Raw genomic sequence first — 18,383 nt, 5'->3', positions numbered from 1 at the left:
ACAATTAATTTTAACCACATATTTTATGATCCCACAACTTTTCAACCACACATTTCAATTTTTTTTTTTTACTAAAATCTATTAAAAATTTAATTTTAATCCCTACAAAAAATGAGCTAAAGTCAATCCACGTGTTAGTATATCATAATAAATTTTTGAATAGTAATGATATTCAACACTCCTGTTGTTTAATAAAGGTCTAGGTAATAGTACTTGTATAGTTAAATTACAAATTCAATTAAATTCAAGATTTTATAACTCATTTATTATAATGATATAATATTTAGACTAATGCTAGACAAAATTATTCAATTTTGTATTTAATTGAACCTATGATTTAATGCCACAAGTATTGTTCCTAGATTGGTGATATAAGTGATACTAAAATTCTATACATTCATAATTGTTAACTTTGACTTTGATTTTAATCCAAATTATTAAGTTGAATGAAACATGGACTATCTATTTGTTATTCTGAAAAACATATAACTTCATAAATATCATATATGAAAATGATGTTTTAGTCGAAAAGTTGAATTGATGATGCCAAAGTGTGAAACACGACACTAATACAGATTACACCAATAGAACAATGCAATAGTCATGAATTTATACATTTGGTATTGCGCCATTCAAATCAGACTGAGAATCCTGGACCGATGGCAAGCTGAACTTCTGCTCCTCGCCCTAGATGAAACGAAAAATGTGAAAAAAGTAACGAGGGTCTTGCTCTGGTGTATAGAAATTTTGTGCTTACCTTAAGAAAGTACATTCTTAACTCTAACCCAAGAGAGTAAATGTGGTTTTCATGTAGAAGCACGGCTTCCTGAAAATAGATTATCTTCAAGAGACGTGAATAATTTAGGAGTCAATGGCATTATAACTACAGACTTATACAAAGTAAAATAATAGGTCACATTCATAGATAAAATGATAAACTTTTGCATCTTCAGATCAGGAGTTTTATGAGAAAACTGACATGTAATGAAGTACAAAAACTTACTTTGAAGTTCCATTGAAAACGAACCCTGTTGTTTACGCACCCATTCTTCATAATCTTGCAGCAGCTGTTGTACGAGCAGCGGAAACAACCCACTAGAGCCTGCATCATTCTGTGTACAATTCATGGTCAGGATTTGGGAATACATGATGTAGTTCGCTAATTTTAAGAGTTCTAAAAGTATCAAATCTTATCATTACACATGAAGAGATTTTTCTTAAACACTCTCTTTATTTCAAGTCTTAGTTAATTATGGTCTCACACATTCCCTTTTTTCCTTAGAAGTAAATGATTCATGCTTTATTTACTGTAGGTGAGTTTACAACACTTATATATTCCCTGGAACCTCGACAGATGATATTGGCAAAAAGATGAACGGCTGGGTGTAAATCTGCATAAAAGCAACATAATTACTTTACTGATTGGGATGCAGCAGCTAGCTTTCAGATGAGTTATAATGGAGATGAAGATTCTATAAAAACTAAGATGCCAACGGGAATGAAGCCGTTCAATGAGAATAAACAGGCACAATTCCTACAGTGAGTGGCAAGGTAAATCTTGGTTACATACGGTAGTTAGTGGCTATATCTGAATCCGATTGAACAAAAATGAAAGGGTTTGCTATGAGGTAGCGTGCTTGACTAAGCTTAAAAATATTATCAATCGATAAATGAGTTACTTATTTTGACATTAAGAGTTAATCCATAGTAAATTTCTTTTACTTAAAAGCAAGAAAAACTAGCTTGTCCAGACATGTTTAAAAACAGTTTTTGTTTTCTTTAGGCTTAAGTAAACATGCTCTATGAAAAATGGCTGAGTAATGAAGAGAAACCCCACCTCCTGAATTGCAGGATAACAATAGTATGAAGATTCCTAATTTGCCCTTTACCATGAAAAGAAAAAAAACAAAGTTTGTTTATGAACGTTGACTGAAGTTTGTCAATGGCCCAGGTTGAATATAGTTATAATATGTTGAATCCAAAATGACATAAAAATTCAAAAAAATTAACATAACTTAACATATAAGTTTAAATTATATTCATATTTACCATAAAACCCATGAATAAATTATTTTTAAAGTTGGTTGCTGAAAGATATTAATAAAACAAATATATATTTTTTCATTTTTATTTACCTTTTATTGTTTGACATTCATATTATCATATAGAGATTAGTAAATGTAGAGTTATATTCTGATGTTATAGTTTGTTTAAAATTCATTTCGTCTTGCTAGTGAGATGTTAAATAAAGATTGAATGAAATATATTTAGATGTATAAAGATTGATAGAGTTTCGGCTTATTAGGAATTGACGAATTTCATTCTTTATCTATTTTATAAAAGTAGAAAGTAGTCGTATTAATTATGGAACTTTAATATTTTCACACAATCAATACGCTTTGTCTTTCGTTCTTTCTAAACCAAGAACAAGTTTATTAATCATCTAGGCACACAAAGTCATTTTTCTATCCAAACCACTACTCACAAGTGTATAATAAATTCAAAACCTCATAACTGATATCCTAAAACTTCCAAGCAAACCCCTAAACTTTCATATTTGACGTGTGTCTCATAATGGTCTTTATCAAGAGAAGCAATTATTACTTGTATTGTAATCGACTAAGATACTTAAAAGTGAACACTGCGAAACATGGAGAACATTAAGGATGCTTATATTATGTTGAATTAAACGAGATTAACTGAGTTTGCTGTTTGTGTGAAACCCGCAAACGTACATTATCGTTGTACAAGTAATAAGATTTATAAGTTACGAGTATTGTTCCTACGAAGAATAAGGTCTAATATTTAGTTAAGTAGCTTTACTAAATTCGAAGTAATATAAAATAAAAAAAGTTGTAATTTGTATGTTTTCTATGGTAATCTTAAACTAAGAAAGCAAATAAAACAAATAAAATATTTATTTAATATATGACTATTTATATTGGAACCGTGAATCCCCTATTACCATTTAATTCAACTCTTAATTTATAATTTAGTAAATTCATGCATTCAAAACAATCGATAATCCACTTTTACTCAATATTCTTTCCCAAGATATATTAAACTTATGTTTAACACGACCTGATCCTATTCCTAGTACGAATTCATATGAAAAATATGCATTGATTCACAAGATTTATCACACATGATTGCACATGTCATAGATATTATTTCTAACATCTATTGTCCATGTGTTGATTTTACCACGTTCTAGATTTATTGTGAATATTTCTACACTACAACAAACAACTTACTATTTAATTGGTGATCAAGTAATTAAATAGTTTAATGGGAATGCAAAATTAATCAAGAAAAAATCATGAAGTACTAAATTAATTATCTTGAATTAAAATAAACAAACAATAGGGTTCATTATTCATTCAATACAATGAAAAACTAGCCTAACATATTAATTTATAAATTACAAGAAGAATACTAGAAAAATATCACCCGGATCATGAAAGAATACAAATGATGTTGATATTCAAGCCCAAAGTTGAATTCTTCAAAATCTTGATGTAATTGAATTTCAATTCCTTGCTATAGCTTGATCTTCTTTCTCAAAATATAGTAATTGGTCATTTATTCTTGATAAATTTGATGAAACTATTGTGTATGAAGAGGCAAGAAAGAGATCCTTTCATTGATGCCCATATCTTATATTTATATGATGAAATTAGATCAAAATTCACGTCCATATTATCTTCCAAAAGAGTTTGAATTAAATAAGGAAAGTTGCCTTCGCGCGCACATAATTTTGTCTCTGCACAACCTTTAGTATTTTGGTCATAACTTTCTATTTCAGTGTCAGATTTAGGTGATTCAAGGTTCATTGAAAAGCTAGTTAAAAGAGCTACAATTCTTCTAGAAGTACAATTTTTTTAATTCAAACATTTTCCATCCGAAAATTGGGTCTCAAGTTGACCAAAAATCTTGAAGATATCTTATATGATTGGAAGTCGATTTATTGGTAATACTCTGATCATATCCCTTTCCTTTTTGACTCCAATTTGCATTCAATTGGCTCCTATCAATCTTCAAAATATCCTTTGTGGTCTAAATCAATCATTAGATATTTATACTTTGGTCCCCATAGTTTGAATTTGCTTCATTTTAGCAATTTCCCGTTCTTTTTTCCAATTCTTCTTTGAAACGTGAACTTTTCCTAATAAAAGCAATAAATAACAAATTATGTACTAATCCATTTAAAGAATAATAAAATATCATCATTTAGGATCTCAAGTAAGTGTAGAAACTTCACTTATCAAATCCCCAAACTCGGATCTTTGTTTGTCCTCAAACAAAACTAAAATCCAACAAACACGCAAACACATAGTGCTAATTACCTAATTGGTGGCAAGTCAATCAAGCAATGTAAAAGGATTTAGCTAGCTAACCCGACTTTTTATCTCAGGATTGAAATCATAAAATCAAATCTGTGCACAACTTCAAAATCACAATACACAAATTAAAATCTACTTTTCCATTGTAAAATTGACGTGTGTGTGGAGAATTAAGCATAGCATCATGAATTCATTAGTTTCAATTCCCAGCCCTTAATGGTCGAGTATGTCCTTTCATCAGTCGTAAAATTCACACACCCCACACTTATTCTTTTCGCTCTTTTCAAGTGTGTGACCAAGGATGAATTTTAATACTATCTTTATCTCTCTAGTTTAGGTAAATCTCATTAATTGTGGGTCAATATATAAACAAAGATTCTCCATAATTGATTGCTTCAATAACTAGAACTCAACTAAGCTAATAATCCATCATCAAAAGTCAATTTTATTAAACAAGTGTTTGGGACCTAATCAAGGCATTTAATGCATCTTCTGTTTTATGCACTTGCTTTTTCTATTTTATTTCTCACTTTTCATTTCAACATTTTTTTTTTTATTTGCAACATTCTCTCTCTTACACTTTCTAAATGACCCTTTAAACAAGTTTTAGGCTGATAACTCCCAAACCAGTTGACTTTAGGACAACATATTTTTAAAACCCTTACAAACTTAATAACTCGAGTCATAAAGGCTACGAAGAGAAATTTTCAAATAAAATATTTTTTTATATTTTATACCTTGATTAGTGCAATATCCTTCATTAAACACCTATCTAAGTAAATCAACTTCCAACTTGAGACTTCACCCAATTTCATCATATTGACTTTATACAACTTCACACAAGAATTTATTTATTTATTTTTAGTTTCACATATGGAATCCTCATTTATCTCAAAATCTTCCTACAATAGTGAAATCCCCCAAGCTTTTCTAAATTTGGTCTAAATAAAATATAATATTTTTGGGTTTAGCATCTATGGTCCACTATTTCAACCTATCCAATTATCAAATCAACTCATTCTTACACAATACTTAACGTTATTCATGTACTCAATATATATCAATTTCACATGGAAAAACAAAAATTAACTTAAGCATGCAACATATTCACCATTTATAGATCAATTCATGATTCAATATATATATATTATTGCCAGCAAGACAGGTTAACTAACTCACACAAACACACAAAAAGAAAACACTTTTGAAAATTTTCAATTTTTTTTTATCTTTTTGTATTTTTTTTAATATTTAAAACAATAAAACACACAAAACAAATGAAAACTCATATTTTTCACCCCTAAACTTAAATTAGACTTTGTTCTCAATGTCTTAAATCCTATGTCCGTATATATGGGGTGGGGGAGAAAATGAAGAAAAGACTCCCCCGATATGGCGATGAAATTCAATGGCTAGCTTTTCCTTGTCTTCCGTTGTTTCCTTGGTAATAGTTGGTTCAAGTGTTTCACGATGTCATGTTCCTGTACAATGCGGATAAATAAAGCATTAAAACACAAAAAATCTGGAACAAGTGCTACTTGGCTCAAACATCAATAAATCAACAAGTAACCTAAGGAAAAATGGGATATGGATGATAATTCCCTAATTAAAACTATAAAAATAAACTAAATTATCCTATAAGTAGAAAGCAAAATAAATAAAAGGGATAGAAAGATTGAGTTGCCTCCCAACAAGTGCTTATTTATAGTCTTTAGCTTGACTTTATTATTTCGGCAACATGGAATTTTAAAGAACGCCTTTGATGCCTTGCTTAGTTTGCCCCTTTTAATTTTGCTCCACTCTTTGTTGTTTCTACAAATTTTAGCATGCCCTTTCTAATGTTATATGGCTTGCCTATCTCATCCGATTCAAGTTCAACTATGTAAACTTCTTCCTCTTCTTCGAGTTTAATTACAAATTCAATGATAGGGCAATCAATGAAGTCGACAGAGTGTGAGTTAACGTCTTCTTCATTAATTACCTCCCCTTCATTTTGTTCATTTGTAATTAAACTTTTATCGTCTTCATTCTTGTCTTCCATAATTGATATATCATCGGGTTGAATGGCTGGTTCATAATCTACATCCACGGGCAATGGAAACTCTTTTCTTTCAAACTTCTCGAGTGGATTATACCCCCACCTTTTAAATTCGATCCAAAATATGCCATCTCACACGCACATTTTATTTTCATCTAATTCAATAAGATCAGTGTAGTATTTTGCAAGTACCGCCTCGTTCAACATGAAAGGACTAACTCCCACAAGCGTCTCTGGAGTGACATACTCGCCCACGGGCATGTAGCCTTCGTTAGCATTGTCAAATGCTAATCTTCGACATCGCAAATATTGTTGAAACCGCAGGAGATTGAGCCTTCCTGGGTCAGTGCATGTATACAAACAGTAGCCAATATCATGCACTCCATAGCATAATTCACAATATATATCTTCTTCCTCATAGTCCATGTCGAAATTAATTATTGAAAAAATAATTCTATTATTTCAGTGTCAGAATCTTGCATATGCTACTGAACAATACTTGAAAAGAATACCAAATAAGAGAGATTGGGGTGGATAGCCAAATTCAACAAAATAATAATAATAATAATAATAATAATAATAATAATAATAATAATAATAATAATAATAAAGTGAAAAAAAATCGAATATAATGCAAACTATTAAACTAAAATTAAATTCGTTATTTCCCAACGACGGCGCCAAAAACTTGTTCGTGTGAAACCAGCAAACGTACGGGATCGTTGTATAAGTAATAAGATTTGTGAGTTAAGAGTATCATTCCCATGAGGTATAAGGTCTAATATATAGTAATTGGCCCCTTGTTATTGATGAATTTGATAAAACTATTGTATATGAAGAGGCAAGAGAGAGAACCTTTCATTGCTACCCACATCTTGTATTTATATGATGAAATTAGGTCAAAATTCACGTCCAAATTGTCTTCCAAAAGAGTTTGAATCAAATAAGGAAAGTTGTCTTCGCGCGCACATAATTTTGTCTCTGCACAGATTTTAGTATTTTGGTCATAACTTTCTCTTTCAGTGTCCGATTTAGGTGATTCAAAGTGCATTGGAAAGCTAGTTATAAAAGAGTTACAATTCTTCTCGAAATACAATTTTTCCAATTCAAACGTTCTCCATCCGAAAAATGGGTTTCAAGTTGACCAAAAATACTGAAGATATCTTATATGATTGGAAGTTGATTTATTGGTAATACTCTGATCATATCCCTTTCCTTTTTTACTCCAATTTGCATTCAATTGGCTTCTATCAATTTTCAAAATATCTTTTGTGGTCTAAATCAACCATTAGATATTTATAATTTGGTTCCCATACTTTGAATTTGCTTCATTTTAGCTATTTTTCGTTCTTTTTTCAAAATTCTTTTTTGAAACATGAACTTTTCCTAATAAAAGCAATAAATAACAAATTGTGTACTAATCCATTCAAAGAATAACAAAATATTATCATTTAGGATTCCAAATTAGTGTAGAAACTACACTTATCATTTACCAGTCGTTTTATTCCATTATACATGCATTCAAGATACCTTGGAGCCTTTTGAGTGCTTTGCATATTCTTAAAAGATAAATTATATTTTCCGTACTTATTTTTAACCAAACATAAAGAACAAAAAGCTTTTTTTTGTGATTTTTCTTTGACCACGTATTCTTAAATAATCGCTTTTCAAATAATAGCACTATATTTAGCCCCTGTTTGACAATCTTTACTTTAATTTATTTTCTCATACTCATTTTAAACTATACATTCATTAAATAAAATATTCTACACTTGAGTTCAAAAAAAATTCCCATTTTTTAAACACACATTCTCCAAAAAATACTATTCAAATCATAATTATTTTATTTTATTTTATTTTTATTTTTATTTTTATTTTTTGAAATAAATGCCTCCAAACAGGGTTGTAGGATTTTGTTAGGTAGGTGCAAATGCTTACACTTATGGTGTCAATCTCGTACAGCCACTAATTGTCTGATCATTATAAAGGTCTACATTCGATTTTAATTTTTTTCTTCATTTTGCTTTTTGACATTCAACTTTCTCAAATTATCGAATGCGATTGATATCATGCCAATTAGATCAGACTAAGTAGATGAAACCGAGTAAAATTCTGTTAACGTATTTAATGGTGAACCTACAAACAACGAGTGGAGTATTCTTGTAGTTTCACATTAATCAAAAAATAATTTAGCCTTTACACAATGACACCCATTTTTCCCTCCAAAATTTTCTTCACATTTTCATACTTGGTTTATAGTCAGAATTTTGGTTAATGTAAGTTTCGAGGAAATATCTCACACGTCTCTAACACAAAAATGCGTAAGCAAGCATCGTCAGAATTTTGGTTAATGTAAGTTTCAAGTAAATTTCTCATGTCTATTTCAATTATATATGGAATACCGATATATATCCTATCCAGATCTTCTCTCTCACCCAAGTGTACAATCCCCAGAGAAGAACGATGTCTTACTTTGATCTTAGATACGCAGCCCCATTTGCTGTAAACATTTTGTAATCACACAAGGCCATGCCTTGGGAATGGGATCTTTTTGGTATATCAATTGGAAACTTCACCTCGATCAAGTTTTGCCTTCTCACGATCTTTTTCTTTGCCTTCTACTTTGTCTCTGTTGAAGAATCAGCCTCCAATTGGTGGATTTTCCGGGCTTAGTATACCAATCTCAACCTTCACAATACCCAAGAAAATCACGACCCAAACCTCAATCTATCTTCCACACTCTGGTTGCTTTACCTTGTACCCACTAAGGACACAATAGAGACGGTGTTTTTCAGCCACAAAGGCTATGAAGAAAAAGAAGAAAATCAGCCGAGAGAGAGAAGCAGAGAGTTTTCTTCTAATATGCACGAGAAAAACACACGTTCATATAGGAGACCAAGGAGACTAGAATATATAGGTTAGGTTAGGTCAAAGTGTGTAGGCCAAGTCCAATTCAAATACCGATAAGTGGGCTAACAAAATAAGCCGTCCAATGAGTGTGGAAGTCGAGCCATGAGCAATACTAATTAATTAGGTTGCTTCCAATGGTTCAAATAGTTTTAGAGTTGGGTCTTCAATCTTGGATGTCGATAATTAATTTATCCAACATCGGTTTAACATCATCGTTCGGGATTATTGGGTATCGAAAAACCCAACAATCTCTACTTTGATGCCCAATAAACTGTAAGCAACCAAAACACTAAGTTTAAACTTGCACAATCAAGGTAATTCAATAAAATTGGTAGCATAGACCTTACCTCATGTTTTGAACCAAAACACACACCATACCTGCTCCTTGTACTCACCGGGGCTAAGGTCCAAAAACACCCAAGTAGGAACAAGTATCACAGTGAACAATTAATCATACGATGGAGATATTCTATAGGATACTACACAGATCTTTTAAGAAAAACACATTCACACAGAACAACAGATTAACACTAAGTTAATTAGCACAGGGTCAAATACATATGTAACAAATGCATAAATGACCCCTGGAAAGATCTCACCACACTTATCTTATCCTATTTCGTGTTACTCCCACCTCGAGAACACATATCTCCCCTCATCGCCCCATCATGCTCATTAAACAGATCACCCAACTCATGTCTAACTGACAAGTTAAAATAGATCCTAAGTTTTCGGGATAACCCTCTATTACCACATCACTTCTCCCAACCTATGTGGATAATGGGTCTCCACCTTACAAAAATGATAGAAGTGTCTCTCTCACACTCCACCTGTACATCTCTTTCACAGATAAATGATTCTATACATTTGATCACATCTCCACTCGTGATCTAAATGTCACACTCCACATCCCCCAGTACAAAACATCATGTACCCCTAGCCATCTACACTCCAACTTATCAAAAGACATCTGACACACTACTAATGCATCCTAACCTACTATGTATGCAAACAATCACACCAAGAAATCACATTACCTCAAATTCACGCAAACATATATATCAAACAAATTGAAGTGCAACATATAGTCATGCAACAAATTAGGCAATCACACGCATGTAGAAAAGATCACACACAGATGCATATGCAGTGACTAAGTTTACTCTCTCAATAAACCTCACTGGGGTTATAGCTCGACCCCTCAACCACATTCATCTCACCTTTCACATAACCCTTCTGCTTATCCTTCTTTTTGGGACAATCCCTAATAAAGTGTCCAGACTTACCACAACTATAACACCGCCTACCACTAGACTTGTCCCGTCCCTTACCCTTCATCTTACCACTTTCATCACTCGAATCACCACTATTTTGAGCTCTACCCAAATTCATTTGCTTAAACTTCATCATACTTCTTATCATGTATAACTCACTACTTCTCTTATCTTCATTTTCAGCCTTGATTCCCATCTCTTTACTCCTAAGAGAATTTATGACAATTTTAGGTGTCAACGTATCCCTACCATATTTAATGGCATTTTTAACTTCCTTATATGACTCAGGCATGGAATTAAATAGGATAATAGCCTTATAGGTTTCAGATACGATTTTTTCACATTTAACAATATCTTGGATAGGTTTATTGAAAACATCCAGATTGTCATCAAGATCTTTTGAAGTATCCATTCTAAAACTGAAGAAACGCTCAAGAAGATAAAGTTTATTAGGAGTTGATTTAAGTAAATACAGATCTTCCAACTTTTTTTCTAAGATCTTTTGTGGTTTTCAATTTTCCTACTTTTCTCAAAATAGCGTCAGACATGTGTAAAATGATTGAGGTATAAGCACGCTCATCGATTTTTTCTTTTTGTTCTTTTGAAAAATTAACTGAAAAATTGTCTTTAATGGCTTTTGAAACATTTTGTTGGACCAAAAATACTCTTCATTTTTTGTTGCCAGATTGAAAAATCACCTTTACCATTAAAAATACCAATTTCGAAATGCGAAGACATTTTTGGAAAAACGAAGTAATCAAATACACAAATAGGTCACACAAAATAATCCCACGGCCGCAAAATACACCATCCTAGATTCCCAGAGTTCCGTAAGACTCTCGGTCTTAGATCAAGGGAACTTTCGAATGGGTAAGGTCTAGGTATTCTAAAGGAAGTAACAACACAACGAAATTTACGATGCAACAAAATAGGTATATCCAAATCAAACGAAATTTCACGACAATTTTAGTACAAAGCACAATACGCTTATTTATCCAAATATAAGTACTCAATCACGAAAATTAAGAGCAAGTAATCCTAATTCCTAGCAACCCAATCACCCCCACACGATTATCTGCCAATGCTAAAATTTAAATTGAGATAAGCCAATATACCAGAGCGGACCTATCTAAGTCCGTAAATTACGAGGAATGAGAATTTGTTACTTTTGGACCTTCGCTATTCGCTTCAAAATTACCAGCAACCAATTGAGCAAAATTGAATCACGAACACGCAGGGGCAAAATCATCCAAATTTTACAGTAGCAAACAAAACTGAAAACTAACACCATCACAGTGTCCATCTCATTGTCCAGAGAAACCTGCTTGAAGACACCATCACTGGAGAAGGTCCCACACGTCAACCGCCACGCATCTTTGGTTTGGTCACGCGCCACCCACTCTGATGCATCTCGACCTGCTGAACACGCTGGTGGTCTTGATTTGTCCAGAAGGTAAGCCATTTCACCAGAAATCAAGCAAACGGATCTGACAGAAAATTGAAAAAACTGGACACATCCCGTTTCTGATTTTCTGGTAATTTTCAGGCCAATTTCCGGTCAGTTTTAGGCCAGAAATCCATCAACAACCTCGCTCTGATACCAAATGTTGAAAAATCGGCCTCCAATTGATGGATTTTTCTGGCTCAGTATACTAATATCAACCTTCACAATACCCAAGAAAATCACGACCAAACCTCAATCTATCTTCCACACTCCGATTGCTTTACCTTGTACCCACTAAGGACACAATAGGGACATTTTTTTCAGCCACAAAAGTCTATGAAGAAAAAGAAGAAAATTAGCCGAGAGAAAGAGGCAAGGAGTTTTCTTCCATAATGCAGATAAAAACACACGTTCACATAGGAGACCAAGGAGGCTAGTATATATAGGTTAGGTTAGGTCAAGTCAAATTGTGTGGGCCAAGTCCAATACAAATATTAGTAAGTGGGCTAACAAAATAAACCATCTAATGAGTGTGGAAGCCGGGCCATGAGTAACGCTAATTAATTATGTTGCTTCCAATGGTCCAAATAGTTTTAGGGTCAGGTCCTCAATCTTGAGTTTCGATAATTAATTTATCCAACATCTATTTAACATTATCGCCCGGGATTATTAGGTATCAAAAAATCCAACAGTCTCCGTTGGAATCCCATTGACACCTCAAATTAATATGGGATACATACGCATACAATTCAATAATTCTCGGTTCTCCTAATGGTTTGTTCCTTGCTCTCGCTATTCTACCCACAATAAATCTTTTGTTATATCTATCCCATAATTTTGCTACTCTTCTTATGTGTTCGTTGTATCTCTACTGCATGGAGGAGTTTTGTGCTTAGTGTTCGACTTCTGCGGCCAACAATTCCTGATCTTAACATATTTATCACTATGACGAACACTGATGATGAAGCCAACTTAGAATTGCAGGAGATGGAACATATTGACCAAGTTTAGGCCAAATGTAAAGCTATAGGTTTGAATCAAATGGCCCTTTGTAATTTGTATTTCAGAAGTTAGTCTACTGTGTAGCCATTAAAGTTTGCTTGAACCTTCTAAGGCATAATAAAATCCCCCAAATATTGAGTAATAAGACTCCTATATATCAGCATTCTAAAAAGCGCGCCTACACATTATCTAGGCATGAGGCGAGAACAAAACGCTTTGACTTATTGGGAAACGTTGGCTTAATGCGTGTCCGGGTACTTTATTAATTTTTTTCTCTTTTTTTAGGAAGCCTTTTATTTGATTTTAGTTTTTTTAATTTAATTTTTTTACTTTTTTAAAAGGTTCTTATTAAACTTTAGTTTTAAATTTTTAAATGACTTTATCAGATAAAGATTTAAATAAGATTTAAGTTACGGTATTATGTATATTATGATTTTGAAACTTATTGTATTCTTGCAAACTTCAAAATATGTACGAAGTTCTTATAAATTTGTTAAGTGAGACTTGTCTAGTTGAAAGTCGAAACTATGAAAAATAATTTAGTCTTTGCATTTCAAAAATTTGAAAATTGTATAATTGACTAATTATAGGAACTATCAAGTAAATAAAGTATGTATTATTTTAATTAATAAATGATTATTTAGAATGATTAAGTATTTAAAATAATAAAAAAATAAGTAACACTATTTTTGTGCTTAGGTTTCGTCGAGATGTAAAAATCGTTTCAAAAATTAAGAGCAGATTATGACATTTTGAAAATTGGTTGTATTGTAGGGTCACACTCAAACTTCATACCCATTAACTTCGATTGACAAGAAGCTTATACACATTACAAAATAAGGTTCAAGAAAAAGGCATATAAAGAGACACCTAGGGCCAGTAAAGTTCATCCCACACACTGCTTACTTTATATTATATACACATAATTCTCTTATAAGAAGATCCTTGTAAAATTGAACCCTAGGCAGATTTTGACATCAATAGAACCATTAGAATTCTATTTGTTCAAGCTATAATTTCTGCATTATGTCCAACTACCTACTAGGTTGAGCCTAACCGCCCACTAAATTATGTTGGTCCCTGATAAGTGTATTTTACACACTTATGTAGATCTAAAAATATAAACATTTAATAGTTCTTTAAAACAATTATATTATAATTTATTGTATATTTCATTTATTAGGTAGTCGATGGTTGGAAGTTAAATTGAAAGAAAGAAGCGAAAAATGGCGAAGTACAAAGTTGATGACCAAATTGTGAATATCCAATGGTTGAATTGGAGTATAAGAGATACTTTAAAGATTGATAGGAGTCAAATGGATGCAATTAAAAGAAAAAAAAGGAATGGAATATCATCAAAATATTACCATAAATCGACTTCCAATCACATGATATATTTTCCAGATTTTTCCCCAAGGATTGTAACCAATTTTTGGCATAGTAATCATCCGAATTGGAAAATATCTATCTCCAAGAAAATTGTAGCCCTTTTATTTATCTTTCGAACACATTTTGAATCAACTCAATCGAATATCAGGAGAAAACATTATGATCAAAATACTGACTGCTGTGCAGAGACAAAAAATTCGCGCGCGAGTGTAACTTTGTTTATTCGATTGGAACTCTTTTGGAAACCAATTTGGGCGTGATTTTTTACCAATTTTCGACCACTACAGATACCGAGCAGGAGAATACATGAAGGGGGCTCTCATACATATCTCTTATACATAATATACTCTAATATCCATCAATTATCATCATCAAATGAGGAGAATTCAATGTTTTTGTGGGAGAATTGAAGGGAACTTGAAAGAACTCAATCAAGTGAAGATTCAAACTTGGTATTGGACAAAGAAGAGAGAGCGCATGTAGATATTCATTAAGAAACCATTGAAAAGATTCAATATTTCAAGATTTATCTTTATCTTCTCAATTTATCAAAAATTCGGATTATGTCTTTCTACTTATATATGATTTCTTGTAATTTCAATATGTAGGCTAGTTTTATACATTATTAGAATGAGATGAACCCTTGTTATTATATTTTTACCTTTTAATTAATTATTTTGACTTTAGTTTGATTTTATTTGTGGATGTTTATTATCGTTTTTATCGTTGTTTTTAATTGTTTGATCACCAATTGAATTGTTAGTATATTTTATTGTTATCGAGAGGGACAATAGGATTTTAGCACAATATAATAAACATTGTAATGTTCGATAGAGGATAGAGATATACCTCTATACTTTATATGATTTCAATAGGTATTTTAGTACTTATTAACGCATTTATCATGTTTGCATCTCTTATTGAGAGATAGGAGGATCGCATGAGGGGAATAGATTTGATCGTTATCGAGAAAGGCTTTCAATTAAATTAGGAACATTGACCAACATGAATAATTTCAAATTTTCAATTTAATTGTTACACTAAAAATGGAATAATAAGGGAAATTCTACATCTTAACAATATCTTTTGCAAATTTGATTAACTTTCTTGCATTGCTTTTAGGTTAGTTGATAGATTTAATAGTTTTAAATTACAACTCGGTTTTGTTATTCAATTAAGGGTAGTGTTAGCTTTAACTTGATCAAACATATAGTCCTTGTGGGTTCGACACTCTACACAACACTTTATTACTTGTTCACAATCCCGTTCACTGCAGGTAATCAAATGATCAAGTTTTTAGCGCCGTTGTCGGGGATTATAGTTTTTGATAAGTTTTAACTAATTTACCTTTAATCTAAATATTATTTCAATTTTTTTTTTAGTTTAGTTCATTAATTTAGAAAAATACTACAATGTTTCCTATTTTTCCTTTTCAAGACTTTGTATGCAAAGTTCAAGAACTGGAGATCTTGCTCAATTTGATCCGAAAATCGAGCGAACGTTCAAATCGAAGAAAAGAGAACAATTAGAAGCATACCAAAAATAGCAAGCTGAGCTCATGATAGAACAAAATCCAAATCAAATAGCCACCGGGGCTAATCTGGGTATAACGCAACCAAATGAAGTTGCAGCCAATGAAAACATTAGGTTGATGGGAGAGTGTATGACTCCATCGATCGTGAAGAATCAATCCAGTATAGTATATCCGGCATTTGATCAACCAAATTTGCACTTGAGGATCGATGTTATCAACATGTTCCAAAATGCATTGCAATTTTCCGGGAAACCTACTAAAAATACCAATGCTCATATCTCAAGATTCTTAGACATGTGTACGACAATCGATTATCCAGGTGTTTCAAATGACGCAATTCAGCTAAAGCTTTTTCCTTACACTTTGAGAGATTCAGCCTGGAAATGGTTGGATACTTTTTCTCCACATAGCATCACCAGTTGGAATAGTTTGAGTTAGAAGTTTTTGAACAAATATTTCCCGCCTAAAAGGATTGCCAGGTTGAGGGACGAATTCACTACATTTTCTCAACTTGACTCGGAGTGCTATGATGAAGCTTGGGAAAGTTACAAGGGGCTGCTCCGTCAGTGTTCACAGCATGGATTGCAAAAATGGCTCCAAGTACAATCTTTCTACTTTGGGTTAAATCCGACAAGTAGGGCTAATGTTGACTCCACATGCGATGGTTCCATCACAAAGAGAACAGCGGATCAAATATATCAAATCATGGAGGATTTAGCATGCACTAGTGCACTGTAGCCTACTGAAAGAACAAGTGTAAAGAAAGTAACTAGGATACATGAGGTGGATCCATTAACAGCAATCTCAGCACAGTTGGCAGCTTTAGCTAAAAAGGTGGATCAGATGAATGCCATTCAAACAGTTGGATAAAAATGCAAGCACTATGGAGGAAATCATGAAAGTGTTAATTGCACTGTGGGTAGTACTTTTGCTCAATCACTAGAGGACGTAAATTATGCGTATAATTTCAAAGACAGTAAAACAATTAGAATCATAACAATTACTACCTATGTTGGAGGAATCACCCAGGTTTTCAATGGAGCAACAATCAGGGAGCTTAGATTGGGCCACAGCAGACTGCACCACCAAGTTTTTAGCAGGCTGAAAATAAGTCTTCATTGGAAGATCTAGTGACTAAGTTGGCGGAGATCTCTACCTAACTCATGCAAAGAATAAACAAGACTTTACAAGTTCAGGGAGCTGCTATCAAGAATTTGGAAAATCAGATGGGCAAATAGCAAAAATACTCTTAGAACGATAGCAAGGAGCATTGCCAAGCGACACTTAGATAAATCCTAAGCAGTAAGTAATGGCAGTAAAAGTTGTAGAGAATGAGGAGGTTTGGGCAATCACTACACACGGTGGGATTCAACTTCTAGAATTCACAGTCGAAAGATGGGTTAAAGTAAATGAAAGGTACCTTCAACAGATGAATAGTAGGTGGATAAATCTGAACAACTAGATAATGTAGTTCCATCTCAAGAGCTAGAAAATCTACAAGCAAAGGCAACCACTTCTATCAAACCTTATGTGCCTCCGGTCCCATTTTCACAGAGATTACAAAAAAGGAAGCTAAAAGAATAGTTTGCAAAGTTCTTGGGCATCTTCAAGAAGTTTCATGTCAACATCCTACTGATTGAAGCCATATCTCAAATGTCGAACTATGCAAAATTTTTGAAGGAGATCCTATCCAAAAAGATAAGCCTTACAGATTTTGAGACCATCAAGTTAAATGAGGAGTTTAGTGCCATCTTGCAAAAAAAAATTACCTCATAAACTACGAGATCCAGGGATTCTCAAAATCCCTTGCTCAATAGGAAGTGATTTGAATTTTAATTGTTTATGTGATTCAGCAGCAAGTATAAACCTAATGCCTTTCTCTGTATACAGGAAATTAGGATTGGAAGAGCTAAATGACACATCCATCTCCCTTTGATTGGCAGACAGATCAATTAAATACCCACGAGGAGTGGTTGAGAACGTGCTCATTAAAGTGGGCAACTTCATATTTCCCATTGATTTTGTTGTCCTAGATATAAAGGAGTTATGGGATGCAGCGTTACTTATCTTGGGTAGATCCTTCCTACCAACAAGTCGAGCTGTCATGGACTTTGAAAGTGACAAACTAACATTGAGAGTGGACGATAAACAAGATAAGTTTAAGATGTACAACACTATCGAGAATCCATTACATGAAGAGATCATCAAAAAAACTAAGGAGTGCAAGTGTATTGTTGTAAAGGTGCAACATGGCTCGAAGGAGACGGAGTCTAAACATCTAGTGAGCGTTGGACAAAAGAATAATGGGGGTTTCAAGGTTTGGAGGGCAAAATGATGATGCAAGGTCGAGAATTGCAAGGGGTGCAAAAGCTCAAAACACCTATTTAAGCCACCATAATCAATTCATCTGTACAGTCTAGCTAAATACTATAAATTAAGCGCTTATTGG

This window comes from Olea europaea, unplaced genomic scaffold (genome assembly GCF_002742605.1).
Source record: "Olea europaea var. sylvestris unplaced genomic scaffold, O_europaea_v1 scaffold2320, whole genome shotgun sequence".
Lineage (NCBI taxonomy): Eukaryota > Viridiplantae > Streptophyta > Magnoliopsida > Lamiales > Oleaceae > Olea > Olea europaea.
Note: the sequence above shows the minus strand (reverse complement) of the source record.